Source organism: Macaca mulatta, chromosome 10, assembly GCF_049350105.2.
Source record: "Macaca mulatta isolate MMU2019108-1 chromosome 10, T2T-MMU8v2.0, whole genome shotgun sequence".
Classification (NCBI taxonomy): domain Eukaryota; kingdom Metazoa; phylum Chordata; class Mammalia; order Primates; family Cercopithecidae; genus Macaca; species Macaca mulatta.
In genome coordinates, this window is record NC_133415.1 from 9,529,426 (window position 1) to 9,539,874 (window position 10,449).

The window sequence follows — 10,449 nt, forward strand, 5'->3', positions numbered from 1 at the left end:
CTTGAGGTCTGGAGCAGGGAGGGGGAAGGCAGGACACCAGACGGGGAAGGCATCACCCCTCACAATGGTGCCCCCAGCTCCACATCCCTCTTCTGTCATATATTTGTATCCAAGACTGCCCTGGCCTCCAACCCTTTCCCACCTGGCCTATCGCTGCAGCCCTAATCTCCTGCCTGCTCCTACACAACCACATACACTTGGGCACACACGTTTACCCTGCACTTAGCCACAAACAGCTCCCCTCAGTGTGCACACCCACACACAGAGAGCAGGCCAGAGGACAGGTTGTCCGAGGGCGTCACCCGACCCCCATCACCTCACGGCACTCCCATCTTCCAAGGATTGCTTGGTCCTTCCCCACCCCACCCCCCACCCCCCCACACACACACCTACCTTGATCAGAGGACAAGAAGGATCCAGTGGAAGATAAGGCACACGCAGGCCCCTCACCTCCCCTTTACCCAGAGTCTGGCCATGGTGGCCAGCTGAGGGGCCTTGTCCATCTGGTCCCCTCATGGGCTCCTGCTCAGCCTCCGGGCCACGGTCCCCAGGCACAGGGCCTAGCCCTCTGCTAACTGTCCCACCAGCTACATCCCGCGGAGACTAGGCTGGACTGGGCTCTGGTGCAGGGAGGAGCTGGCTTTCTAGGAGTGGGCGGCTGTGAATGGCTGCTCTGAGCCTCTGGAATCCTGAAGAGCCATGGGAGGCTGGTAATGGCCAGGCTGGCACTCACGGCCACCTGCGGGGTGGTTCCCTGCAGCCTGCCCTCCCCAAATCTGCTCTGTCTCCCACAGACTCTGATGCCTGGGGAGTATGCAGTAAAAACAGGGATACTCCAAATATGGCTGTACTCCCATGGTCCCAGCGCCAATCTCCGTCAGGCTCTCCCTCTGTGCCCTTTATGCCCTGTTCAGCTCTGCAACCCTCAGGCCATCTTGCCCACTCACCTGGTCTTTCTTCAAGGGGGCTGGAGTTCCCAGAGGCTAGAGCTCCTTCAACAACTATTTCCTGAGCCCCAGCTTGCTCCAGCTGGACCCTGTACCCAGACCCTAAGGGTGTGAAGAGGCCCCTAGGCCTGCCCCTGAGGGGACCACAAAGGCACCCAGTCTGGCTCTGGCAATGGAGACTCTCAGCAGCCCCTGGCCCTGGGGCCGGGATGGGAGCCCTCTTCTGTGTTCCCACAGCCCCTGGCTGCCTCTGTCATAGCAATGGTGATAACAACGATGGTGCTGATAACAGCTACTATTTCCTGAGCACTTGCTCTGTGCCCGGCACCATGCCAGGGCTGGGCGGAGCTCACAGTCTGCTAGGAAGATGGGTATGTAAACAGATCCTATAGTACTATCCTTTACAGTGATGGCAGATGTCCTCTGAGCACTCACCCTGAGTCAGGAACTAGGCTAAACATTCTCCTGGCATCTCCTTTAATCTCCGCCTCATCACCTGCTTTTTGCCGAGGAGGACATTGCAGCCCACACAACACTGTGTTGTCTGGTCTGCTCTCCTGTGTGTCTCTCTTTAGCGAGTAAGCTTCTGGAGCTGCACTGGGCAATAGAACTTTCGGTGATAATGGAAATGTTCTATGTCTGCGCTGTCCAGTACAGTAGCCACTAGCCACAGATGGCTACCGATCACTTAAAATGTGGCTATAGTGACCAAGGAACTGGATTTTTTACTTTAATTTGTGGCTACCATATTAGCTCAGCTCTGTTTCATTTGTTGTTGTTGTTGTTAGTTTTTTTGAACAGGGTTTCACTCTGTCGCCCAGGCTGGAAGACAGTGGCGCAATCATGGCTCACTGCAGCCTCTTGGGCACAAGCGATCCTCCCGCTTCTGCCTCCAGAGTAGCTGGGACCACAGGCATGCACCACCACGCCCAGCTAATTTTTTATTTTTTGTAGAGATGGGGGTCTCCCTGTGTTGCTCAGGCTGGTCTCAAACTTCTGAGCTCAAGCAATACTCCTACCTCCACCTCCCAAAGTGCTGGGATTACAGTCATAAGCCACCATACACGGCCGACAGCTCAGTTCTGAAGGGCCTGGATCTTCTCTGGGCCCCATGGCCTGACAAGAATTGGCTTCGGTAAGTTTATTTTTCTTGAGAGTCTCAATCTGTCACCCAGGCTGGACTGCAGTGGCGGGATCTCGGCTCACTGCAACCTCCACCTCCCAGGTTCAAGCCTCAGGATAATCCTACTTCAGTCTCCCAAGTAGCTGAGATTACAGGCATATGCCACCATACCTGGTTAATTTTCATATTTTTAGTAGAGATGGGGTTTCAACATGTTGGCCAGGCCGGTCTCGAACTTCTGACCTCAAGTGATCCATCTGCCTCAGCCTCCCAAAGTGCCGAGATTACATGCATGAGCCACCATATCCGACCAGTAAGTTTCTTTAGAAAGAAATAATAAATGAATTAATTATGATTGAATGGTGATTGTGTGGGCCTAGCACCCATCCCTCTTCTTTTTTCTTTTTTTTTTTTTGAGACGGAGTCTCGCTCTGTTGCCGAGGCTGGAGTACAGTGGCGCCATCTCAGCTCACTGCAAGCTCTGCCTCCCGGGTTCACACCATTCTGCCTCAGCCTCCTGAGTAGCTGGGATTACAGGCATCTGCCACCATGCCCAGCTAATTTTTTTGTATTTTTAGTAGAGACAGGGTTTCACCATGTTAGCCAGGATGATCTTGATCTCCTGACCTCATGATCTGCCCACCTCAGCCTCCCAAAGTACTGAGATTAAAAGTGTGAGCCACCACACCCGGCCCCCATCCCTCTTCTTATCCTTTCTCTCCCCTTACAGCTTTAGGTTCTCAAACTTGGCTGGGCTCTGGTTACCAGGGCAACCTGCTGGGATCCCAGTGGATGGGGGAGGGGAGCTATCTGGTGCTTCCTTGCTTTGAGGCCCTCAGGACCAGCCTGACTTAAGGAAGAACAGAGGGTGCTGGGAAGGAGAGGGCACAGCTCTGCCGGGACAGACTGGAGCAATGGAGACTTTCCTGGGTCCAGCCCCATTGGATTACATGATCTCTGTGAGATAAGCAGCCTAGAGCTGAAATCAGGGGCCCTGGGTTCTCTCCCCACTTTGGCCAACGATTCACCAGGCAACGTCTGTCAGATTAACTTGTGCTTCTGGGACTCAGTTGCCTTTTAAAATAGGGATCAGATGCCCTCATGTGGTCGGTCTCTTCTACTTCAAGAGCTACAATTCCTCCATCTTGCTCCCTGCCAGGCTGTTAGGGCTTTGAGAGCAAGGCCTGAGTCTTGTTCATCTCCACATCCTCCTGCCCATCTGCCCTGCTTAGAGGCTTAGAGGACACTGCCTGCCCAGTAATTACAGGCCAAGGTTCAGCTGCCCTCTAGGGGCCCAAAGTGACAATGGCCCACTCCTATCTATACATATGATGCTTTCCCATCAAAGAAAAGATCCATAGGCCTGGAAGTGGCCTCAGAGAACAGAGGCCTCCACTCAACCACAAAACCATCTTGGTGACCTCCCAGACAAGTGGCATAGGCTCTGGAGTCCTTCAAGCCTGGGTTTGTTAAACTATGTGATTTCCAAACAAGTCAATCCCCCTGAGCTCCCATCTCATCTGTAAAATGGAGATTATATTAGTCAGGACGAGTCAAGTTATGCTGCAGTAACAACCATTCCCAAATCCCAGTGGCTGATAACATATTTATTTATTTATTTATTTATTTATTTTTTTATTTTATTTTATTTTTTTTTTTTGAGACAGGGTCTCACTCTGTTGCCCAAGCTGGAGTGCAGTGGTGCAATCACAGCTCACTGTAGCCTCGACCTACCCAGGCTCAGGTGATCCTCCCACCTCAGTCTCCCATGTAGCTGGGACTACAGGCATGTGCCACCACACCCAGCTAATTTTCCTTTTTTTTTTTTTTTTTTTTTGAGATGGAGTTTTGCTCTTGTTGCCCAGGCTGGAGTGCATGATCTCAGCTCACTGCAAACTCTGCCTGCCAGTTTCAAGCAATTCTCCTGCCTTAGCCTCCCAAGTAGCTGGGATTACAGGTGTGGGCCACCACACCCAACTAATTTTGTATTTTTAGTGGAGGCAAGGTTTCACCATGTTGATTAGGCTGGTCTCAAACTTCTGACCTCAAGTGATCCACTCTTCTCAGCCTCCCAAAGTCCTGGGATTATAGGCATGAGCCGCACCCAGTCTAATTTTTCTAATTTTTATAGAGACAGGGTTTTGCCATGTTGCCCAGGCTGGTCTAAAACTCCTGGCCTCAAGTGATCCTCCTACCTCAGCCTCCCAAAGTACTGGGATTATAGGCCTGAGCCACCACACCTGGCCACGATGATACATTGATTTCTCATCCATGTCTCATGTCCACAGTAATTTGGGTCCACTAAGGCTCTGCTCTGTGCCCTCTTCCCTCTGGGACCCAGGCTGCCTTCTAGTGCATTGCTAGTCATGTGGCAGAGGAAAGGAGGGAGTGACAAATTGTGGACTAGCCATTAGATGCTTCAGCCTGTACTCACTTCTAATTACAACTAATTGGTCAAAACTAGTCATATGGCCCCACTCATCACAAGGAGGCAGGGAAATTTAATCCTACCATATGCTGACAGCTGGAGAGTCAGAAACCTTTGGTGAACAGCAGTGAGGACCCACTTGCATGGTTGCTATAAGAATGCAATGGGGGCCAGGCACGGTGGCTCATGCCTGTAATCCCAACACTTTGGGAGGCCGAGGCGGGCAGATCACGAGGTCAGGAGTTCAAGATCAGCCTGGCCAACATGGTGAAACCCTGTCTCTACTAAAAATACAAAAATATTAGCTGGGCGTGGTGGTGGGCGCCTGTAATCCCAGCTACTTTGGGAGGCTGAGGCAGGAGAATCACTTGAACCCGGGAGGCAGAGGTTGCAGCGAGCCTAGATCATACCATTGCACTCCAGCTGAGTGACAAGAGCGAAATTCTGTCTCACCAAAAAAAAAAAAAAAAAAAAAAAAAATGCAATGGGGGCCAGGTACGGTGGCTCACACCTGTAATCCCAGCACTTTGGGAGGCTGAGGCGGGCAGATCACCTGAGGTGAGGAGTTCAAGACCAGCCTGGCCAACATGGCAAAACCCCATCTCAACTAAAAATACAAAAATTAGCTGGGCGTCATGGTGGGCACCTATAATCCCAGCTACTCGGGAGGCTGAGGCAGGAGAATCACTTGAACCCAAGGGGCAGAGGTTGCAATGAGCTGAGATGGTACCACTTCACTCCAGTCTGGGCGAAAGAGTGAAACTCTGCCTCAAAGCAAACAAACAAAAAACTGCAATGGGCAATTGCTAGTCCATGAGCTCAGTCCATGTTATCCATTCAAATTGTTGCCTTGGCACTCTGATTTCCTTTTTTAGGTATGATTTTTATGTATCCTTCCATGATTTGCTCTGACTTTCTCATCAGTTCCAGCTGTTTATAGCTGCAGAAATAGAGGGAAATGGAGCTGCCAAGGTTCACACAGTGAATCAGTAGCTGGACACCCAGGTCTCCAGGCTCCAAATACTGAGCCCTTTGTACCTTATGAGGGAAGGAGAAAAAAGCTCTGCCTACCAGGGGTTCTCTGAAAGGGTGGTTGACTGGGACTGTGATAGTCTTTTGAGAGAGCCTGTAGCCTTTGCTCTTCTCCCAAAGCTGGTCTCTCAGCCTTCCCAAGCCCTTCCTACTCAGCCAGTGTGGAGAACTGTGGGGGCGGAACAATGAGGAGCCTGTGCCACCCTCCAGGGCTGGAATCTGAACATTGCAGCCATTCTTACTCAGGGACCCTGTACATTCCCGCCTCCTGTCCTCCTGTTCTGAGTTGAACCCTGACACACCTGCCCTTCCCCATCCTGACAGCTCTCAGATGATGGGAAAGCTCCCAGGACTCTGCAAAACCTCTCAAAGCATTTTAAAAACCTGCACACAGCGTGACGCCCAGGAAACCTCCAAGCCCTTCTGAAATCTTGGTTTCTAAGCAAACAGGCAACCCCTGGCAGGAATTCCAAAGAAACTAGCCCCATTCTTGCCACAGGCAAGCTTTCAAGGAGGCCCTGCCCAGTGCCAGGCAGGCTGCAAGCCAAGATGAGAAGATGCGGTCACTGCTCTCCACTGACATGAACAAAATCACGACACAAGATTAGCATTGTGGAAAGCCGCTGGTAGGGCCAGGGAAGGCTTCCTCGAGTAGGTGGTAATGGGAAGGTCATCGGGTTCTCTGTCCGGGTCTAAGCCTTCCTTGAAAAGCCACTTTCTGGATGCTTAATCCCCCTGCTCTCCTGCCACTGGCTCACTCGCATTCTGTGTTTTGGCCACACCACTCACAGTCTTCAGAAAGGACTAGGTTCTCTCCGGAGTCCGTGGCTTAATACTTGCAGCCTTCTTTTCCCTTTGCAGGGAAAACTCTTATTCCACCTCCAGAACCCAGATTACTAGTCATATCCTCCGGGACGCCTTCCTTGACAACCCCCTTCCCCAAGAATTAGACACTTCTTCAGTTCTGTTTTTAGTTCTGTACACATACTTCTCTTGCGGCAGGTACAGTTTTATAATTTGTCTGTTGGCCGGGCACAATGGCTCACACCTGTAATCCCAGAACTTTGGGAGGCCAAGGTGGGCGGATCACTTGAGGTCAGGAGTTCGAGACCAGCCTGACCAACATGACAAAACCCAGTCTCTACTAAAAATACAAAAATTACCCTAGCATGGTGACGTGCACTTGTAGTCCCAGATACTTGGCAGGCTGAAGCAGGAGGATTGCTTGAACCTGGGAGGCGGAGGTTGCAGTGAGCTGAGATCACACCACTGTACTCCAGCCTAGGCAACAGAGTAACACTCCCTCACAAAAAATACTACTACTAAATTAGCTGGGCATGGTGGCACTTGCCTGTAGTCCCAGCTATTCGGGAGGTTGAGGCAGGAGAATCGCTTGAATCCGGGAGACCGAGGTTGCAGTGAGCCGAGATTGTGCCACTGTACTCCAGCCTGGGCAACAGAGTGAGACTCTATCTCAAAAAAAAGAAAACACTACTACTAATAATAATAATTTGTCTGTTTATACCTCTGTACCCTCCAGTTTGTGAGCTCTTCTGATGCAGGGATATCCTCTTCTCCATTACATTCTTGGTGCCAGGCCTAGGTATGCAACGTGCCTCTGTAGAGTTCAAGAGGATAGCTATGGGCCAGGCGCAGTGGCTCATGCCTGTAATCCCAGCACTTTGGGAGGCTGAGGCGGGTGGATCACGAGGTCAGAAGTTCAAGACCTGCCTGGCTAACATGGTGAAACCCCATCTCTACTAAAAATACAAAAATTAGCTGGGCATGGTGGCACATGCCTGTAATCCCAGCTACTTGGGAGGCTGAGGCAGAAGAATGGCTTGAACCCAGGAGGCAGAGGTTGCAGTGAGCCAAGACCGTGCCACTGCCCTCCAGCCTAGTGATAGAGCGAGACTCCTTCTCGAAAAAAAAGAAAGAAAGAAAAAAAAAAAAAGAGGGTAGCTGTGTGATACACGGCTTTTATACAGTGCTTTCTTCCCCACTATCTCTTTCGACATCTGCCATCACCCAGTGAGGGAGGTAGGCCAGGAGTGATATGAAAATGAACAGGGCTCAGATGGGCATGGTGGCTCATGCCTGTAATCCCAGCACTTTAGGAGGCTGAGGTGGGCAGATCACAAGGTCAAGAGATTGAGACCATCCTGGCCAACATGGTGAAACCTTGTCTCTACTAAAAATGCAAAAATTAGCTGGGTGTGGTGGCACACGCCTGTAGTCCCAGCTACTCAGGAGGCTGAGGCAGGAAAATTGCTCCAACCTGGGAGGCGGAGGTTGCAGTGAGCCGAGATCGCGCCAATGCACTCCAGCCTGGCGACAGAGTGAGACTCCGTCTCAAAAAAAAAAAAAGGAAAAAAAAAAAAAAAGAAGTGAACAGGTCTGTATGGAGAACCTGACAGGAGCTGAGCACAATGCCAGACACCGGCAGGGGACATTTATGTGGGCTTTAATCATCTGTGATTCTCAGTACCTGACACAAAAATGTGTGGTTGTGTTTCTGAGAGCTCAGGAAACTTGCCCGAGGATGTGCAATTTAAATCAATGGTTTTATAGGATTTACTATTATCAAGTCTTGACCTCGAATCGCTCCTAGTCCAGTCCTCTGACATCCCCTGGCAGATGGAAGAAACATTCTGCCTCCACGGGCAATGGCCTGTTTCTGTAGACTCTGCCATCTGGGTCAAACCTTCCCTCCCCTTCACTGTGTTGCTTTTACTATCCCATCTGAAGCATTTCTTTTTCCTATTTAGAACCAGAAAAAGGTTGGGTGCCATGGCTCACTCCTGGAATCCCAGCAGTTTGGGAGGCCAAGGCGGGTGGACCACTTGAGGTCACGAGTTCAAGATCAGCCTGACCAACATGGTGAAACCCCGTCTCTACTAAAAATGCAAAATTAGCTGACCATGGTGGCACGTGCCTGTAATCCCAGCTACCGGCAGAAGAATCGCTTGAACCCGGGAGATAGAGGTTGCAGTGAGCCGAGATCGCGCATTGCACTCCAGCCTGCGCAACAAGAGCGAAACTCTGTCTCAAAAAAATAATAATAGGCCGGGCGTGGTGGCTCAAGCCTGTAATCCCAGCACTTTGGGAGGCCGAGGCGGGTGGATCACAAAGTCAGGAGATCGAGACCACAGTGAAACCCCGTCTCTACTAAAAATACAAAAAATTAGCCGGGCGCGGTGGCGGGCGCCTGTAGTCCCAGCTACTCAGGAGGCTGAGGCAGGAGAATGGCGGGAACCCGGGAGGCGGAGCTTGCAGTGAGCCGAGATCGCGCCACTGCACTCCAGCCTGGGCAACAGCGTGAGACTCCGTCTCAAAAAAAAAAAAAATAAAATAATAATAATAATAATAATAATAATAGGCCGGGCGCGGTGGCTCAAGCCTGTAATCCCAGCACTTTGGGAGGCCGAGACGGGCGGATCACGAGGTCAGGAGATCGAGACCATCCTGGCGAACATGGTGAAACCCCGTCTCTACTAAAAAAATACAAAAAACTAGCCGGGCGAGGTGGCGGGCTCCTGTAGTACCAGCTACACAGGAGGCTGAGGCAGGAGAATGGCGTAAACCCGGGAGGCGGAGCTTGCAGTGAGCTGAGATCCGGCCACTGCGCTCCAGCCCCGGCGACAGAGCGAGACTCCCTCTCAAAAAAAAAAAAAATAATAATAATAATAATAATAATAATTTGTCTTTCATGAAGAGTGAATCTCTCCCTTCTATCACATAACAATAAAAAGATGGGCCAGGTGTGGTGGCTCACGCCTATAATCCCAGCACTTTGAGAGGTGGGAGGATTGCTTGAGCCCAGGAGTTCAAGACCAGCCTGGGCAACATAGCAAGAACCCATTTCTAAAAAAGAAATAAAAAGTCTGGGCATGCTGGCTCACGCCTGTAATCCCAGCACTTTGGGAAGCTGAGGCAGGTGGATCGCCTGAGGTCGGGAGTTCGAGACCAGGCTGACCAACATGGAGAAACCCCATCTCTACTAAAAATACAAAATTAGCTGGGCATGGTGGTGCATGCCTGTAATCCCAGCTGCTTGGGAGGCTGAGGCAGGAGAATTGCTTAAACCCAGGAGGCGGAGGTTGCAGTGAGCTGAGATTGCACCATTGCATTCCAGCCTGCACAACAAGAGCAAAACTCCATCTCAAAATAAATAAATAAATAAAATAAATAAACAAATAAAGACCTCTTTGTGTTTCCCCTTTCCCTCTCGCTGCCAGGAGGCTTAGAGACAAGTAATAATAACAGCATTACAGTAGGAGTCAGAGTTAAAATATTTCCTCCTTACTCCTATGTTATATGGCTCCTTCAGCTGAAACCTTCTTGAATCTTTTAGGGGAAGAACAGGTGTAAATAAACATTTATGTAATAAGCCCAGGGGAGAAGTCTGGGAAAGGATCCAGGTTGAAGAGCAGAGTGCTTGGATGAATCTCTCACCCTCCCTTTGATGGCAGCCTAGGGTGAAAAATCTTGGTACAGCCCTTGAACGGAGGCAGCTCTCCTAAGAGAAGGACTGGCCACCTTGAGGCCTCCGCAGGGTCACAGTCAGCACCCTCCCTGCCCAGGCTGTGAAGCTCGTGACCATGAACACATTTACACTTCAGACTCTCTGTGGCTAGAATTTTTATTTTTAAGGAGGAGTCAGAAAAAGAGATTCTAGTGTGAAATCTCCTGACTGGTGAATATTGGCAACTAATTTGCATTTTTTCAAAACACTATGTGGGACAAATCAAACTTGGCTGCAGGCCAGATCACTCCTGGAGGCCCTCCCTCCCTGAGCCAGTGCTCAGCCAGTCGAGCCTAATCTACCTCCAAAAGAGTCTGTTTGTTGTGATGGAGGTGGGGTGGGGAAGTTTACATCATTTCTCCTGAAACCTGCCTTTTCCTCTCCCTACATCCCA

At 50.6% G+C, this 10,449-nt stretch overlaps 1 protein-coding gene across 6 annotated transcripts in view; it reads right to left on the reverse strand.

Moving 5' to 3' along the window:
• The window catches only part of SEPTIN3 (septin 3), a 36,873-nt gene extending 28,958 nt beyond the window's left edge, over positions 1-7,915 (reverse strand). For 4 of the 6 annotated variants that reach the window (XM_077949482.1, XM_077949481.1, XM_077949480.1 and 1 more), the window contains exon 1: positions 394-622. The gene's annotated coding sequence lies outside the window, so the exon portion shown is untranslated. Of the gene's footprint in view, positions 1-393; positions 623-2,241; positions 2,392-7,055 lie in introns of those variants that run through there. The other 2 variants (XM_077949478.1, XM_077949479.1) reach the window with 2 other exon arrangements.
• Between the last annotated feature and the right edge of the window lie 2,534 nt (positions 7,916-10,449).